This window comes from Anas acuta, chromosome 5 (assembly GCF_963932015.1).
Source record: "Anas acuta chromosome 5, bAnaAcu1.1, whole genome shotgun sequence".
Lineage (NCBI taxonomy): Eukaryota > Metazoa > Chordata > Aves > Anseriformes > Anatidae > Anas > Anas acuta.
Genome location: NC_088983.1, coordinates 43,652,572 through 43,670,136, shown reverse-complemented (window position 1 = coordinate 43,670,136; position 17,565 = coordinate 43,652,572). Strand labels below are relative to the sequence as shown.

The window sequence follows — 17,565 nt, the reverse complement described above, 5'->3', positions numbered from 1 at the left end:
ATAAAAAGCAGTGTATATACCTAGCACAACATTTGCAGACCTCCTCAGTTTTGTGTTTTTAATGTGATGAAAAATTGTACGAGTAACAAAGGAAAAATGTCATGGTAACTAAAACATTTCCTATACATGTATTTTAGAGGGAAGCTAAATCAAAGGTCTTCAAAGAATTACTAGGGTTCTTTCTAGGAGGTTATTGACAAATATGTAGTTTGTCTTCTGAGTTTGTGCCTCTTTCACAGATTGGTGTATTTGTGATCCCACAGGCAGGAATAAGTGTCTGTAATTCATTTCTCCTTGTTAACTAGTGTGCTTTTGTGTGTAGGATGATTGACAGCAAACTCGGCTTAGTCCCAACGGATGAGCTTGTTAGCAAAACCCTAGCATCCTATCTCTAATAAAGCATATCAGCAGTACATTTTGTCCTATCTATTAGCCTCTCTGTTTCTTTTTTGTGAAAAGCTGAGTGTCCCTTTGAAGCAATGACAAATAAACCCCTGAACTGAAGTGCTAGGCTGCCTTATGGACAGCTGGATAGTAAATGTCACACCGTGTATAGAATGCCTATTATCAGAGTGAGCCATTTGTTCCATTCCTTTCAGTATCTTAATGTAATACAAAATTGCTAAATCAAGCCCCATGTCTGTGACAGAACATAATTAATGAGAAAGCAGGAGCCAATTCAACACTCTTTATTGGGACCTAATTGGCTCAGGCAACAGAGTTGTCACTCAACAAGAGACTTCCTTTAAAGCAATTTTGTTCTTGGTTGTATTACAGAGCCTATTAAATTGTCCCCTCCTTGATCACACAAAGAAGTATCTGCATGCAATAATTAGCTTTTCCAAGGGGATTTTTTTTAACTCTTTCAATAATAGCACATTTTCAAGCACTGCTGGAGGAAACAGACAGCACAGGGAGATGTGCAGCCTCTGGGCTGAATAATTGTAATGCATGCATTTTGGGAAAGCCTATGAGAAGCATATCAAAGCTACAGCTAGCGCATAATGTAGTGGCCTGACTTCAGGGAAGGGAGGTCAAGCTGGGCATCTAATATTTGCACTCTGTGCAAATTGTTCAGTTAAAGGAGCACGGGAAAGTGTAGAGGTATGGATTGTTTACCAGAGCATTTCCTTCCTGACATCATATCAAGGACCATCACAAAGGATGAGAGGTCCTGCTTCCCAGTGTCAATAGCTGAAACTTCTGATACCAAGGTTAGCAGCAGTGCATTTTGAGTAGGAATCAAAACCTAGCAACCTTTTTCCTGTAGATATCCATCAGTTTCATGGACTGTGTGTTTTTCTTAATCAGCAGATTTTTATTGCAAGGTAAACTCTGTAAAAATTGAGGAAGAATTTTTTTTTTTTTGCTGTCCAAAGAACAAATTCCCCATTTTGGAGTTAAACAGTACTTAAATAATACATGAGCAAGACAGAAGTCTAGAACCTGCTTCTGTGACCTCCAAAAGCATAAATCTCTACCACTAGGTAAAAGAAAGTTAATCAAAACACATCACTTTCTTCCTGAAGGCCAGTAATTTAGCCACCATCAAAAAGGTTCAGATGTGTTCACGTATGTCTGCAGCATAATACACATATATAATATTAAACTTATTTTTCCAACAAATTTAAGCCTCAGCTACTAAGCCTTTTAAGAACTAGTCTGAAAGCCAGGCAATGAAAATGAGAGGTTCACGAAGCAGTTGAGTATCTCCATATTTAGAAAGGCTTTTCATAAGTGATCTTTACATATTCTGTTCTGTTCTTTAGAATTAAAACTAGTCTTGTAATGGAGAACTCTTGGTGAATGGCAAACGTTTTTCTCAAAAAAAAAGAAAGAAGTGACAAATCACTCTGTTACCATTTATTGTTACCATGATATTTGTGTACGACTCACAATTCCAAGCACCTGTTGAAAATAGTTTCAGAAACAGGATAGAAAACTACATTTTATTTGCTGTTCTTTTTTTTAATAAGTAGATTTTTAATATTGCTCTATTAGCCATTACTTTCTGAGAATCCTAAGTGAAAGAAAACAATATATTTTTTTTGTTTAATAATCAGTAGATTTTAGTACTTTTATCTCTCCCAAAGACTAGAATGATGTGACCGATCATATGGGCAATAGTGTGTTATAACTTCTATTATTATTTTCCTCATGGTAGAAATTTCATGGGAAATTCAAAGGGAGCAACAAAAGCACAATTACAAGAACATAGAATGTTTTGCTTTTTCAAAGAAAAACTTGTTTGAGGGGTCTTGGCATATGCTATGTCTGCAGTTATATTAAGTGATTGTGATGAGCACATTTTGCTTTGTACATTTGACATAGTTTTTATAGTGGTACCAGTTCATTGACATCCGCGCTAATATGCATGCAAAATTCAGCATTTCTAACATCCACCCCTTTAAAGACTGTACTAGAACAGAATACATATTACACATACTTTTTTTTTTTTTTTTTTTTTTGAGATTTAATAAAGTGCAAGACAATAACCCAAATGAAAATGTTAACCAACAATGTCCTTTCCTGGGTGACTCATGAACACTACAAAAGAGCATATATTCTCAACACAGTATTATTAGGTTATTCTAGTAACAAAAGATAATGATTACAAAACTGCCATCATCTAATTTTAATTAATCATTTGCAATCAATATTCTAAAACTAAAACCGTACGCTATGATTAACTCTATATAGGCTAGAATACTAAAAAATGCTGAAGAACTCCATAGAATACACTGTCTGCATCTACTGAGAACATTTTTGTCAAGTCAAATTAGAATATTAAGAAAATAAACATTTAAACTGAAATATTCCACAGACTTTTACCAAATATTATGTGGAAAAATAGCCATGGAAAAGATATTTTGGGAGTATATTCAACACAGCACTTGATTTAAATGTTTTATCAAATAAAACAGTTCTCTGATATTTAATTTTCATCCAAAAAGTACTTGAGTTCCTAAGGGAATTGCCAAGCTTCTGTAGTTTTGGCCATCATGACTGTATAACATGAGCTAGATGCCATGCTGTTTGAATCTAACACAAGACCAAAAGGCTGTTTCTAATGCCTCAGAAAACCTTGGACTCCATGTATTATTAACAGCCATCTGACAACACATAGCCAGAAGTTACATATCCCCATACTTGAAAGGTCACTGTCACTGATGACATAGATGTGGGGCCTAATCAAGAGTGAAATATGACATCATTTGGTTGTATGTTGCAAACAGAACTAGAATGTGTGATTCCAGGACTAGTGGTTATTAATAGTTCAATAACTGTAAAAAAGACAATCTGTACTAGTTATGGACTGTATCTCTACTTAATGTATAAAGATAATGCCTTGTCTCTACCTTAGCTGATAGCCACTATTGATAAGACAGGAATTAGACACCTTCCTTTGTGTACTATGCAAACAGCATTATTATGATGTAGAAGGAATATTGTTTAGGTCTGTAAGTCTTTCTTTCTTACACATGCAAGGACGTCACAACACATCTCGGTAAGGACTGGTTTATGTAATGAATTGTTTCCTTGTTTTGATAAACAAAGAACGGTTATTATTAGTAAAACTGGCAAAAAAATAAGTTAGGACAGAGAAACTTCCATCATTTTTCTAATATAATCCTGTAACACTCCACAATTTTACTCTATGAAAATGATGACAAATTCTTTAGCCCTCTTTTTTTTTCTTTTTTTTTTTCTTTTTTTTTTTTTTCCCACAATTTAATGAAAATGTCATCTTTGTCATGTGAGTACTGTCTGCTTTTTTCATCCCATATACAAAATGTAATAATATGTGCCCTAGTAGCTTGGTCCCCAGTGGCATAGTTTTACACAGGTCATTATACTGCAGAAACAAAAATATTGAATACTCTCAGCAGTCTTGGATTTCTAGGCACTAGCTCTGAGGGAGTCTGCAACCTCTGAATCTGTCATGTAACCAGACTTTTCTTCAGCACAAAGTATGATTAAAAGTAATAACACATGTCATACCACTGTGGCAATGCCAACACAGAGGATGCGTTTCTACAGAACAGATGGTACTTGCAATGCTAAGAAGTCTATTCTCTTCATTTTACCTCATTGTTGCTTGGCTTCTGTGCCTTCTCACACACGTCACACATTTGAAAGTGTGCACAATGTCCTCTTTCTAAAGGGCTTGAGCATATGAACTCATATAAACAAGATCAGAATGCAGATTAATTTATCTAGAGCATAATTCAAAATAGCATTAAAAACAAACCATATCTTAGCAGAAGAATCCCATAGATATTATTTTAGAAACTAAGGAATCTATCCTTTTATAAGCTGGGTAAGGTAGCATTCATACACCACAAAATAGAGATCAGTTCATCTGCTAGTTACAGACACTGGTGTGAAATAGCGCAGTTTCAAGAAGTGCTGAGTAAACTACACAATAATTTAAGACCGACCAAACATTATGAAGAATAATTTAAAATACAAAAGAAGTGTGAGGCAAGCAAAATTCCAGCTGACCTTTATACAAAATTGAAGCTCTTGTAAAAAAAATCATGGGACATTTAATGACCATAATTTTTTGAGGTATCATTCACAAGTTGGCATGTCTAGTATTTCAGTAACTGACAGTAAGATATGAAAGCAAGAAGCTACATCTATAAAAAGCCAGAGGAAAAAGTACGATATAATCAACACAATATATTGAAGGTCTTTAATTTTTTTTTTTTTTTACAGATCTGAAAATAAATTTAAGTTTATGTAGATTCAGCAGATCACGAAGTAGGGAAGAAAGGCTTTAGTATGTACAGAAGGAAGAAAGTTCTCAGTGTTACTGTTCTGGACTATGACTCAGTAGGTTCAGGTCCTGCTTTAAACAGATACTGTTCTACATGTTTATTTCTCAACTGCACGAGAAGTGAGGTTACATTCATAAGCATAATACTCTCAGCTACAGTACCAAGCAACAGGGAGAGTTACAACCACTTCAGTAAGCAAACAGGAATGATCTGCTGTGAACACACGAAAATCAGTCTATTAAGGAATGAGTCCACGTATAACATAATAATAAAATCTATTTTCTTTCTTTATCAGGACAAGGATGAATAATGGCACTGCAAGCCATTTTACAGATGCCTTTGGCAGCCTGAATATGACACATACAGAATCGGCCAAAATTATCTGCCACGGACTATCCATCCATGTGTTATCTGAGAAATTCTGACAGCCTGCTCAATCCTCTTCTATGGCTGCCTGTGGGGTCCCCTATACTAAGGGATATGCAATATTCAGCAGGAAGAAAGACTTGGAAAATGCTAGCATATGTAGCATTTATATTTTAATGTCATTTGCAACATTCTCTGTAATTTTTTCTGCAATCAGTCTTTTCTGCAATCAGTCTAGTATAAAAAGACCTGTTACAATAAATTGGTCAGCCTGTTACGTCTGCCTGTCTTGGTGGCTAGACAGAGAAGATTGTTAATTGCATGGTATGTGATACGGTTTGCACAACGGCTGGTACAGCATAGCGACTCCCAGATGATACAAATAATTTCCTTCATCTTTATTTCTGCTTAGTAACTCTGTTTTTCTCCTATCTGATTCTTATTCTCAGGAAGAAAACTTCTTGCTAATCACTGGTCTTTTCTGGATTATGCCTGAAATTGAGTTGGAACATAGAGTGAATGGAAAATAAATGGTATGCCCTTTGTTAACACTTGTGAACTTCACTGCCCTAGACAAGAGATACTGACAGGAAATGCAGAGATTTGTATGAATATTTCTGAGAAGAATAATATTTTTTCCTTATTATTCAATGATTAATTCTTCAATGCTAGAGATCTCAAGTCCTTTGAATCATTCAAAGTTTTTCTTAAAGCATCAGAAATTCTTCCAACTAACTGCAGTCTCAGCGTTGAAACTCCACATTACAAATGATGATCTAAATAGAAGGCACTTTGTTATGTCCACTCTCCATTGTCTTTCTTACCGCGACATTTTAAACAGACTCTGATGTAACCTATAGGCAAATATAACGACTTATCGGTGAGCCCTTTTTTTGTGAGAATCTTTCTGCCAGACCAGGGAACAAAAATGATTAGGAGGACCATGAGTACAACTCCTTCCAAGACTGATACAGGCCTTGACTACGCGTTAAAATTCTTCGCACATTCTCATCAATGAAGGGAGAAAAATGACTTAAGTACTGTACTTCTTTCAGACCTTAGTGTACACATTTCATTTTGGCTAGAAATTCTATGTGAAATGTACTTTATAGTCTCAGCTTAGTTTCTAAAATAACGGTGTAAACAGTTCTTCCCCAGACAACACATAAGGCTTTATTTTGGGGAGAGAATTAGTATGATAAACCTGACAGTCACTCTTTATTCGGGATACATGTAGCAAGCTGTTACTATTTCTTTTTGAACAAGAAACACACAAAAAAATGAAAATGCTTGGAAACTGAAGAGCAAGCAGTTTGTTTGGTGCTAGTAAGTGGATGTGAGTGTATCTGTGTATAATCACCTAGGAAATGGAAAATAAAGTTGGAGAAACACAATAAAAATTCCAAAGAGACAAATAAGTGTCCTCAAGGCATAAGAAAGGGTGAAAATGTCTCTGATCTGAGGAATCCTGAGAAAAGGCTGAGAAATGTACGCAAATAAATTCTCTCCAGTTACTTGATTCCTGCTATGTTCATACAAAATATATTTTGTAAACTCTTTCTAAATGGACAAGCTTTATCAAATAATTTCTCTCCCCTAATAGAAAGGGTTCAAAACATTCTGACTGCTTATGACTTGAAAACAAAATGAGGCAATTTCTATTAGATTTTGTACTGCTATTCCAAAAAAAAACCACAAGCAAACATGAATCTTTATAGTGGAAACAGCTTGGGGACAGAGCCTCAGCTGGGGCTAATCATGCTTACTTAAATATTTAAAAAGGAATTTACATGATAAGACTGATAATTTTGAGTCCCACTATATATTTGTTCATGTAGATTTAATAAAGTGTATACAAAATCCCAGGCACTAAACCAAAATAGTAACTAGGCTTCAAGGATTTAGGAGCCATTATGACAATGCTGCAAAGGAATGTATTATAAAAGAGCATTTCCTATGGTTTCTGATTAGTTATGACAAAAGTCCTTTGGTGGTATATTTTTACATAGTTTTGTCTGCCTTAGAATTTACATTGCCTTCTCACTTCTTGAGTAAAGAGAAAGCCTAAGAAGAAAAAGATTCTTGTGTAAAAAACAACAACAAAAAATCTTCAGTCACACTGATAATTTGCTTTATATGGAAATACGGTGCTCACACAGCCACCATTCTATATATGGGTATGAATTTCATTATTTTAAGTGCATGATCACTGCGATTTATTGAGGTGATATATTTTTATATTTGATTTCTTTTAATAAAATATCCTTTTTGATTAAAGTAAACTAGATCTACTGTGCTACGAAGTATGACACAGATAATATCATGTAGCTGGTCTATTTTAGTTTCATCTGATGCAGTTAATATGTAATATAACTGTGGCATGGAAAAAATAGCAAGGATGAATCATATGTTTGTAACATGATCCTGTCCACCAACCTGCAGCCCCACTGTCTATGTTGGCTATTGTGGGTAGAAAAATATGTTCAACGTTTTGCAGAATTCGGGCTTTTTACTAATTCCTATTTAAAATATCTTTCAATTCACTTGCTTTTGAAGATTGGAAATTCCTAAACTCCGTGGACTTAACTGGAGAGGAAAACTGGAGAAACTTAGTCTACAACTTGACAATGCTGTAACAACATATTTTAGGAATATTTTCACCTAGAATCCAACAGGCTGTTTTGTTCATTAGAAAGGGATTGAGAGATGTTTATAGTTTAGATTAAAAAGGACAATTTAATTAGTAGAACAGTGAATCTAATGTACATCTGATGACCATATTATCAATATTGAATATATGTAGTCTTACATACAATTAAGTAATTCCCAGATGCAAAGTTAAATCATTTCTAAGTATTCAAGTGGCAGCAGCCAAAACGATTCTCTCTCTCTCTCTCATATTTTGTCCTCCCCATTTTTTCTACCCTAGCATTCATGATAAATGGAGTGGAAACCTGCAGATTTCTTAGTTCTTCAGAGTGTCATTATCAACACACATGACTGTGTGGTGATTAAGAAAAATTACTGTTTGCTCAGGCAAAAGAACTGTTCTAAAAGAGACATTCATATTTTAATGTTTTAAATGATACTAGATGGGCTATTCTCAAATTTCTTAATATAAATCAGGCTATTAAAGTATTTCTATAGTTTTAATATGCAGTTATACAAACAACTGTTATTTAAAAAAGACATTGGAATACAGAATTGAGAAAATAAACAAGGAATGTGAAGTATATCTATAACATATTGATGCTTAAGAAAACCATGAAGCAAGCAACCTAAGTTTTTCACTCATTTCCATAAACTGTTGCCCTCAAATACCATGTCTCTGTTTTATATTGACCACTCCTTTTACATTCCATAGTTTGTCTTTATGTTCAATTGAAGTTAAAGTAATAAGTTTACAAATTTCCTTGATATGTAAAATTATTAGAAAGATACACTTTCAAGTCACATTCAGGGACCCTAACAGCAAACACCAGTGCCCAAATTTCTATCAATGTGGCATTAGAGTATTTGCCATTCCAAGCTGAATCAAGGCACATAAGCCATTTCCCATCTTTCTTAGAATGCAACTAGGAAGACTTAGTTTGGTAGTGTTCATATATATATATTTATAGACCTTAACATTAAAATTTTCAAAGTATTAATTTTCGTGTCCTTCTTTCTCACTTTATTGCATTGCTTTCACCAGTGTTTGAAAAAAGACAGCATCCTTTTTCAACAACTTATGCCAAAGCCCGTATATGGCCACATTATTTTCAAATGAGTCTCAGGAAGACTATTTGTCAATGGCAGCTCCTGAGGCATTAGTTTACTCTTCTCCATACCATTAATTTACTCAGTCAGTATGACCTGGGACATGCAAATAATCAGCCAAAAATAACAGAGATTAGCTGCTGAGATCACAAATAATCTTCTCTTAAAATTACTCTTTTCGCTTAATTTTGTTTTTAGCCTCTAAAGAGACAAGATGCATTTTTTTTTGAATGTCTTATAATAGTCCAAATTTTTTACTTACTGGGCACAGATAACTAAAAAAACTGTAGTTTATCCCTCACACAGTCTCAGTGCACTGTGATTGGTGCACTGAAGGAAGCCACAAGTTCTTCTACCACTTCCTTTCTCCACTTCTGTCTTACCCTATTGGGAGCTAGTGTTTACTGTCCTATTCTTCCCTACTGTCCAACTTGTTGCATTTCTAAATATTTCGTATTATGTAATGTGATGGCATTTCAAAGTTTTTCTAAATTAAGAATGAAATAGGAAGTCCCGCCTTTCAATTTTTATATCAGCAGCTAAATAGGCAAAATGCAAACCAAAAAGGCTTCAAATTTAAGTACCTGAAATATCCAGTTTTAGGTCATAATTTCTAAAAATCTTTCAAACATATCAATTAAAAATCTACAGTTTATGACCAGCAATACATAAATACTGAACAACTGTCTCAAACAAAAATACAAATAACACTTTGATGTGAATACATGAGTATTCAGGCTGCAATAAGGCTCATCTGTTATCTGTCATAATAACACAATGTAGGAAGTACTTTCATTACTATTTACACAGTAAAGGACTGAGTATCCTTGAAACACTGTATTTTCTTTGGTGCAGCGACTTATGGGAAAAACAGTCTCAAAAGTGTAATATCCATGTTACATGAACTTTGAGAAAAGTATTTAATGCATTTCTTCTAGTCTGTAATAGCAGTATCACTTTCTAGATAGCTTGCTGCACTGTGCTACTGGGTTGAAAATGTGCTGTTTCTTATTTGGTTCCAGTCATCAGAGTAGTCTTACATTATCACCAATTAAGAGTATGATTGTTACTTAAAAAGATATTTTCTACAGTTAAATCCTATGCATTTTCTGAATCTAATTCATCTTTGAATCAGTCCAGTTTCTTATTCACATTGATTTCAAACTTTGCAAAACTGCCTTATCAGTTTAAAGAAATGTCCTTCTTTATTGTTTTGTGGGAAAAATTGAAGATTTAACACAATTTTATCTCAAGGATTTTTTAATTTAACGCAAAAGGAGAAAGCAGGGATTTTGAACTGGAATAATTATGTCAGGATCTTGCTCTTACACTATTAGCATCATATTTTGTGACCACATCTTACCATTGGATGTGCAGAAATTCCTGCAGTTAAAGTTAGGAAATAGTTGCATAACAGCCCAAGCAGCTGTGACACCTGGATCATGTAATTTTCATTTCTTTGAGAACAACGTTGTGTAAGTATGGGTAAATTAGTAATTACATCAATAAAGTCTTTTGTAAAGTATTTTGTATTTAAAGAATGAACAGAAATAAAGCTAATTTTAGTGGAAGAAGAAATCAGCAAAGAATCAGAACATTCAGAACAAAACCAAAAAGCATAGGCCATTGACTATTGTATCTACAGATTATGTATTATAATATATGATCATATGCAGATTATGTATTATAATATATTATAATATATTAAATTGTATTGTGAAAGTTCTGTTTGAATGATTATAAGGCGTGACAGTTTATATTAACCTTTGAATAAGAAACATTCTTACAGTAGAGAATAAGTGGAGGTAACAGATCTTACCTTATTTCTTACTACTGACTTGCCTAGAATGGATGCATTCAGCCATCTTCTATTTATCACAATGATATTGGTGAAAAATCAGGACACTGATTGTGTGGCATTGCTGTGGGGAAAAGAAACCATTATCATACAGGTGAGTGGCAAAAAAAAATCTGAAAAAATACTTTAATCAACAACCAATACTTTAATCATCATATCCTTCTGTGTGTTATCTGCAAGTAGCTAAAGAAAAAAAAAAAAAACATGAAGTAAACTCTACTGACTGGCTACCACTTGGCAAAAATATTTTCCACTTCTAATGGTGTGGATTAATCAAAATTACAAGAATAAATTGGCATGAATAAACATATGGTAAGCAATTATTTATGCATATGATAAACAATTATTTTGTAATATGAAAAATGGTAACTCATACTAATTTTCTAAGCACAACTCTCTGCATTATTAAACAGTTAGAATTACTGAACACTCCCAGAACTGGAGGCCAACTTTCAAGGAAAAAGTTTCAAATCGGTTAATATTTATTCCCTTTTTTCCTTAATATGGTGCTTTTACAGACCATGAAATTATTTTTGAACAGTTTCTTTAGATACATGATTAAATGCTTTTTTCCCCCTTGAGAGAAATACGCATTACCAGAATTAACAATGAATTCTGAAACAGTCTTGTAACAGTCTTGTAACAGTCTTGTTACAAGACTGTTGTCCACTTGCGGAGGCGATCGGTTCCGGGGCAGATGTGTTCTGCAGCGGAGTGGGGGATCATTGAGAGGGCTTTAAACTAGGTGATAAGGGGGACAGGGCTGAAACAAGGCTTGTTAGAGCTGTGCCAGGGGTAACAACGGCAAGGCTGGAAGAGAAGGCAATGGCCCAACTGAAGTGCATCTACACTAATGCATGCAGCATAGGTAACAAACAGGAGGAGGGAAGCCATAGTGCGGCAGGCCGGCTACGATTTGGTTGCCATCACGGAAATGTGGTGGGACCACTCTCATGACTGGAGTGCTGCAATGTCGGGCTGTAGGCTCTTCAGAAGGGACAGGCAGCATGGAAGGGGTGGTGGTGAGGCTCTCTATATCATAGAGAGTTTTGAAATCACGGAACTTGAGGCTGGGAATGGTAAGGTTGAGTCCCTATGGGTTAGGATCAGCAGGAAGGCCAACAAGGCAAGCATCCTGGTGGGGGTCTGTTATAGGCCACCGAACCAGGATGAGGAGACTGAGGAAGAGTTCTACAGGCAGCTGACAAAAGTTATGAAATCATCACCGGTTGTTCTTGTGGGGGACTTCAAGTTCCCAGATATATCCTGGAAGCACAACACAGCCCAGAGAAAGCAGTCTAGGAGGTTTTTAGAGAGCGTGGAAGATTCAGTTTCCTGATGCAGCTGGCTAGTGAGCCTACCGGGGAGGTGTCCCGCTAGACCTTCTCTTCACAAACAGAGAAGGACTGGTGGGATATGTGGTGGTTGGAAACTGTCTTGGGCAGAGTGACCATGAAATGGTAGAGTTCTCCATTCTTGGAGAAGTCAGGAAGAGGAACAGTAAAACCGCTGTGTTGGACTGCTGGAGGGCCAAGTTTGAACTGTTCGGGAAACTGGTAGTTAGAGTCCCTTGGGAAGCAGTTCTGAAGGGCAGAGGAGTCCAGGAAGGCTGTGCGCTCTTCAAGACGGAAATCTTAATGGTGGGGGAGCGGTCTGTCCCCACGTGCCCAAAGATGAGTCGGCGGGGAAGAAGACCGGCCTGGCTGAACAGGGAATTGTGGCTTGAGCTTAGCAGGAAAAAGAGGGTTTACAATCTTTGGAAAAGAGGGTGGGCCACTTGGGAGGACTATAAGTATGTTGAAAGGCACTGAAGGGACAAAATTAGAAAGGCCAAAGCTCATCTGGAGCTCAATCTGGTGACTGCCGTCAAAGACAACAAAAAATGTTTTTACAAATACATTAATGCAAAATGGAGGACTAAGGAGAATCTCCATTCTTTACTGGATGCGGGGGGGAACTTAGTTATGAAAGGTGAGAAAAAGGCAGAGGTGCTTAATGCCTTCTATGCCTCAGTCTTTAGCGGCAAAACCAGTTGCTCTCTGGATAACCAGTACCCTGAACTGGTGGAAGGGGATGGGGAGCAGAATCCGGCCCGCACTATCCATGAAGAAATGGTTGGTGACCTGCTACGGCACTTGGATGTACACAAGTTGATGGGGCCAGATGGGATCCACCCAAGGATACCGAGAGAACTAGTGCAGGAGCTGGCCAAGCCGCTTACCATCATTTATCAACAGCCTGTGCTATCGGGGGAGGTCCCAGTTGACTGGCGGCTAGCAAACGTGACGCCCATCTACAAGAAGGGCCGGAAGGCAGACCCCGGAAACTACAGGCCTGTCAGTTTGACCTCAGTGCCAGGGAAGCTCATGGAGCAGATTATCTTGAATGTCATCACACGGCGCTTACAGGGCAACCAGGTGATCAGGCACAGTCAGCATGGGTTTCTGAAAGGCAGGTCCTGCTTGATGACCCTGATCTCCTTCTATGACAAAGTGACGCGCTTGGTGGATGAGGGAAAGGCTGTGGATGTGGTCTACCTTAACTTCAGCAAGACTTTAACACCGTTTTCCACAGCATTCTCCTCAAGAAACTGTCTGCTTGTGTCTTGGACTGGCATACGCTTCGTTGGGTTAAAAACTGGCTGGATAGCCGGGCCCAAAGAGTCGTGGTGAATGGAGTCAAATCCAGCTGGAGGCCGGTCACTAGTGGCGTTCCCCAGGGCTCGGTACTGGGGCCAGTCCTCTTTAATATCTTTATCAATGATCTGGACGAGGGCATTGAGTGCACCCTCAGTAAGTTCACAGATGACACCAAGTTAGGTGCTTGTGTCGATCTGCTCGAGGGTAGGAAGGCTCTGCAGAAGGATCTGGATAGTCTGCACCGATGGGCTGAGGTCAACTGCATGAAGTTCAACAAGGCCAAGTGCCGGGTCCTGCACCTGGGGTGCAATAACCCCAAGTAGAGCTACAGGCTGGGAGATGAGTGGTTGGAAAGCTGCCAGGCGGAGAAGGACCTAGGAGTATTGGTGGATAGTCAGCTGAATATGAGCCAGCAGTGTGCTCAGGTGGCCAAGAAGGCCGATGGCATCCTGGCTTGCATAAGAAGCGGTGTGGCCAGCAGGGCTAGGGAGGTGATCGTCCCCCTGTACTTGGCTCTGGTGAGGCCGCACCTCGAGTACTGTGTTCAGTTTTGGGCCCCTCATTGCAAGAAGTACATCAAGGTACTCAAGAGTCCAGAGAAGGGCGACGAAGCTGGTGAGGGGTCTGGAGAACAAGTCCTACGAGGAGCGGCTGAGGGAGCTGGGTTTGTTCAGCATGGAGAAAAGGAGTGTCAGGGGCGACCTTATCCCTCTTTATAAGTGCATTAAAGGAGGCTGTAGAGAGGTGGGGATTGGTCTATTCTCCCACGTGACTGGTGACAGGATGAGGGGGAACGGGCTAAAGTTGCGCCAGGGGAGTTTTAGGTTGGATATCAGGAAGAACTTCTTTACTGAGAGGGTTGTGAGGCATTGGAATGGGCTGCCCAGGGAAGTGGTGGAGTCATCATCCCTGGAGGTCTTTAAAAGATGTTTAGATGTTGAACTTAGCAATATGGTTCAGTGGAGGACTTGTTAGTGTTAGGTCAGAGGTTGGACTCGATGACCTTGAGGTCTCTTCCAACCTAGACAATTCTGTATTCTGTGAACAAATTTACATGATGAAGAATAATAATATACTACAGAAAATATCAGACTTTTTATAGACTTCTACTAACTGGACAAAAACTTTACAATTACAGCAACTTTCATATACTCTTATCTATTCCAGGAAATAAAGATTAAGAAAAAGGAGTCTAGCTGCTTTGTACAACATTTTTACCACAACCCCACCTGAAAGATGGTGCACTGAAATATACAAAAAATAAATGAAATCAGATGATTTACTATTAGACATAGGAAAAGAGTTTTTGTCACAGTTCCTATCCCTGGGTTATAGACCTGTCATGCTTCATAATTTGGCACTTTGGCTTAAAATTACTTCTTCTGAAAGTTGATCAGTAGAAAGCACTGGCATACTACCTGAGCTGAAAAAACTTTTTCAACAACAGAAACGGGAGACTGCTTAATTAATTGAGCTATATTTTCAAAACATGCTTTTTTTTTTTTTTTTTTTTAGGTGAAAAAAATTCATACTATGAAGATAGAATAGAAGGTTGAAATCAAGTATTGCAAATTAGAAATAGACTGCTATGGTGCAGAAGCAGACACATCTCTTTCTGCCAGGGAAATGTATCAGCTTTTACAGAGCTTCCCTATATGAAAAGTTTTACAGATATAGGTTCAAATCCTGACCTAAATTTTGATAAAACTTCCATGATCTTCACTGTGGAGTTAATCTAGATACCTAGCTATCCTGAAGAATAATACTTGTCTACTGTATACAATATACGACTGGACTCTGTGTTCTCAGAAAATGTGAATTTATAATCTGAGGCTGTTGGAAAATGAGTCATATTCCTCAAAAAAAAACAACACAGAATCCATGGTTGCAGTTTGAGAGGATGACATTAACAGCTCCTCTTGAATTTGAATGCTGTTAGGACAAAACCATAAGCAATTTTTAAAGAAAACAAAAAAAAATCCTTTGAATTTTAAAGAAAAATATATAAAGTGTACAAACCGTCACTTAGTTACCTCAAAATAGAATTCAGAAATGTAGGTGTCTTATAGGGAAGTGTTAGCTAAAAAGAAATAAATGGTCCAGTATAATAGAGCTGGTTTTGCTCCTACGCTACAGTAAAATGTTATCCTTCTGATAACCAGTTATATACACTTATATTGTGAAGACATCTTGCTGGAAATATTAAAGCAACTCTCCATTTACACAAACAGAATAAACAGAGAATATGTCTGAGCCCATTTTTAAACAATTAGGCTTATACATTTTTGTTTTTCTATTAGATATATTTTCTGTGAATACATAAGTTTTTAGGATTCACTAGACCAAACTTTCTTGACAATGCCTATATCCAAAAAGCAGCTCAACACAAAGTCACCAAATGAGCAATTACACAAGGAAATCAGAAAAAAAAATAAATCTCATTGGATTACAAAATTATACTCAGTCAGAAGATAGGAAAAAAAAAAAGACTATGAAAATTAGGTGCACAGTAACGTAGACCTGACACAGTAATCATAAACTAAGTGGATAATATTTCCGTTTTATTAAGTTTTTAAGTATCACCCAAATTCTGAACACAGAGCTAGAATTTTAGAATTAGAAAATTAGAACTAGAAATTTAATATTAGTTTTCATTCCTAATAGACAGATCCTTATAAGACTGTTTTGCCAGAAGATGACTCCTTCTGTAGTAATCATGCATGCTCTGAATTATAAAATAATTCATGTTGGAAGTGATCTCTGGTGGTCATCTATTCCAATTCTCTGCTCAAAGTAGGGTCTACTTTGAAATCAGGCCCAAAATCTAAGTTGCGTATACAGCCAAATTTTGGGGCAAATCCAAGCATGGATATGCCAAAACCTCTCTGACAAACTTCCACCCATGTTCCTGTAATTCTGATGTGTGTGGACTTAATTTTCTTATAAGTTATTATTTTAGAACCCATGAGTCTATCCTAATACAGCATACAAATAAAAAAGTTTCAGAAAACACAAAATAGAAGTGATGATTAAAAAGAGCTATGGATTCTGCAACTTCTAAGCTATATCATGTCAAGAATATATGTCCTTCGGTAAAGTGTCTGTGGGGCATTTGAAACGAAATTACAGACACTTTGAAAAGCACAGGTTTTATTAGTTCAAATCCTGTCTTTTTTCTTTTCCTTTCTCTTCTTCTGATGATTTATTATGTGAAAATCAGCATTATATCAACACCAAAAAAGCCCTTTGTCCCTTAGCTGTAAAAAAACCTGTATGAGCTTATCCCTCTGGATAAGACCCATCTAAAACATGCTACTATAACAAAAAGTTCTTTCAAAAGAAAATCAAAAGTCCAAAAATCAGAAATTATTCAATACAAGCACTTTGAAAAAGCCTGCATTAAACTACATTTAAAATGTTTGCCTAAGCATTTGACGTACTACAGTATCTCTTCACAATCACTTTATAGAAAATACAGAGTAATTTGAAATTGCGTTGTGCTAGTAGTGTGAATGAGGTAAATGATCTTTGGTTTCAATTTAAAAAATATTGGTCATAGACTCTGAATCACTTCTGTATCATCAGTAGAGGTAAAACCGAAGGGAGAGAAGCAGAGTCATGAACATAAAATTCAGCAAGAACTATAAAGAAATGGGAACTACTCTTACATGTACAACAATATTAGAATGTAAAATATCTTATTATAGCACAGGTAATTGAGTCAGATGAAACTGTCTGTTCAGAACTATGGTCAAAATTTAGAATCAGATGAAAATAACTCAAAGAATGAGTATGTGGTTACCAATGGAGTCCAAAGGAGTAATAGAGTCCAATATCCTCCAGAGCATAATTTTTAAACTAATAAAATTATAAAAAAAAAAAAAAAAAAAAAACAATTTGAAATTACTGTGTAGAGGAAAAGAAGGAAAAGAAGGTTCTTATTACTAAAACATTCCTTAATATAAAACTGGGATTTTTTTTTTCTTTAAACATAGTTTTTTGAAATATGCAAAAAAGATTAATCCAGAGCAAGTCTAACACATGAACAGAACTATTTATCTCCAAAACATCTCTGTAAATTTGGCCTAGATTGGTCATAGTTCAGTTGCAGAGAAATTAGAATCATCATCAAACATCAGCTCAAAACCAAACTGTGTTC

General features: G+C 36.6%; 1 long non-coding RNA gene across 1 annotated transcript in view; it reads right to left on the bottom strand.

Annotated features, from left to right (window-relative positions):
- LOC137857648 (uncharacterized) overlaps positions 1-17,565 on the bottom strand; it is a 695,515-nt gene that overhangs the window by 94,510 nt on the left and 583,440 nt on the right. The window contains exon 2 of the long non-coding RNA XR_011097206.1: positions 10,729-10,831. This is a non-coding gene — a long non-coding RNA (uncharacterized lncRNA). The remainder of the gene's footprint in view (positions 1-10,728; positions 10,832-17,565) is intronic.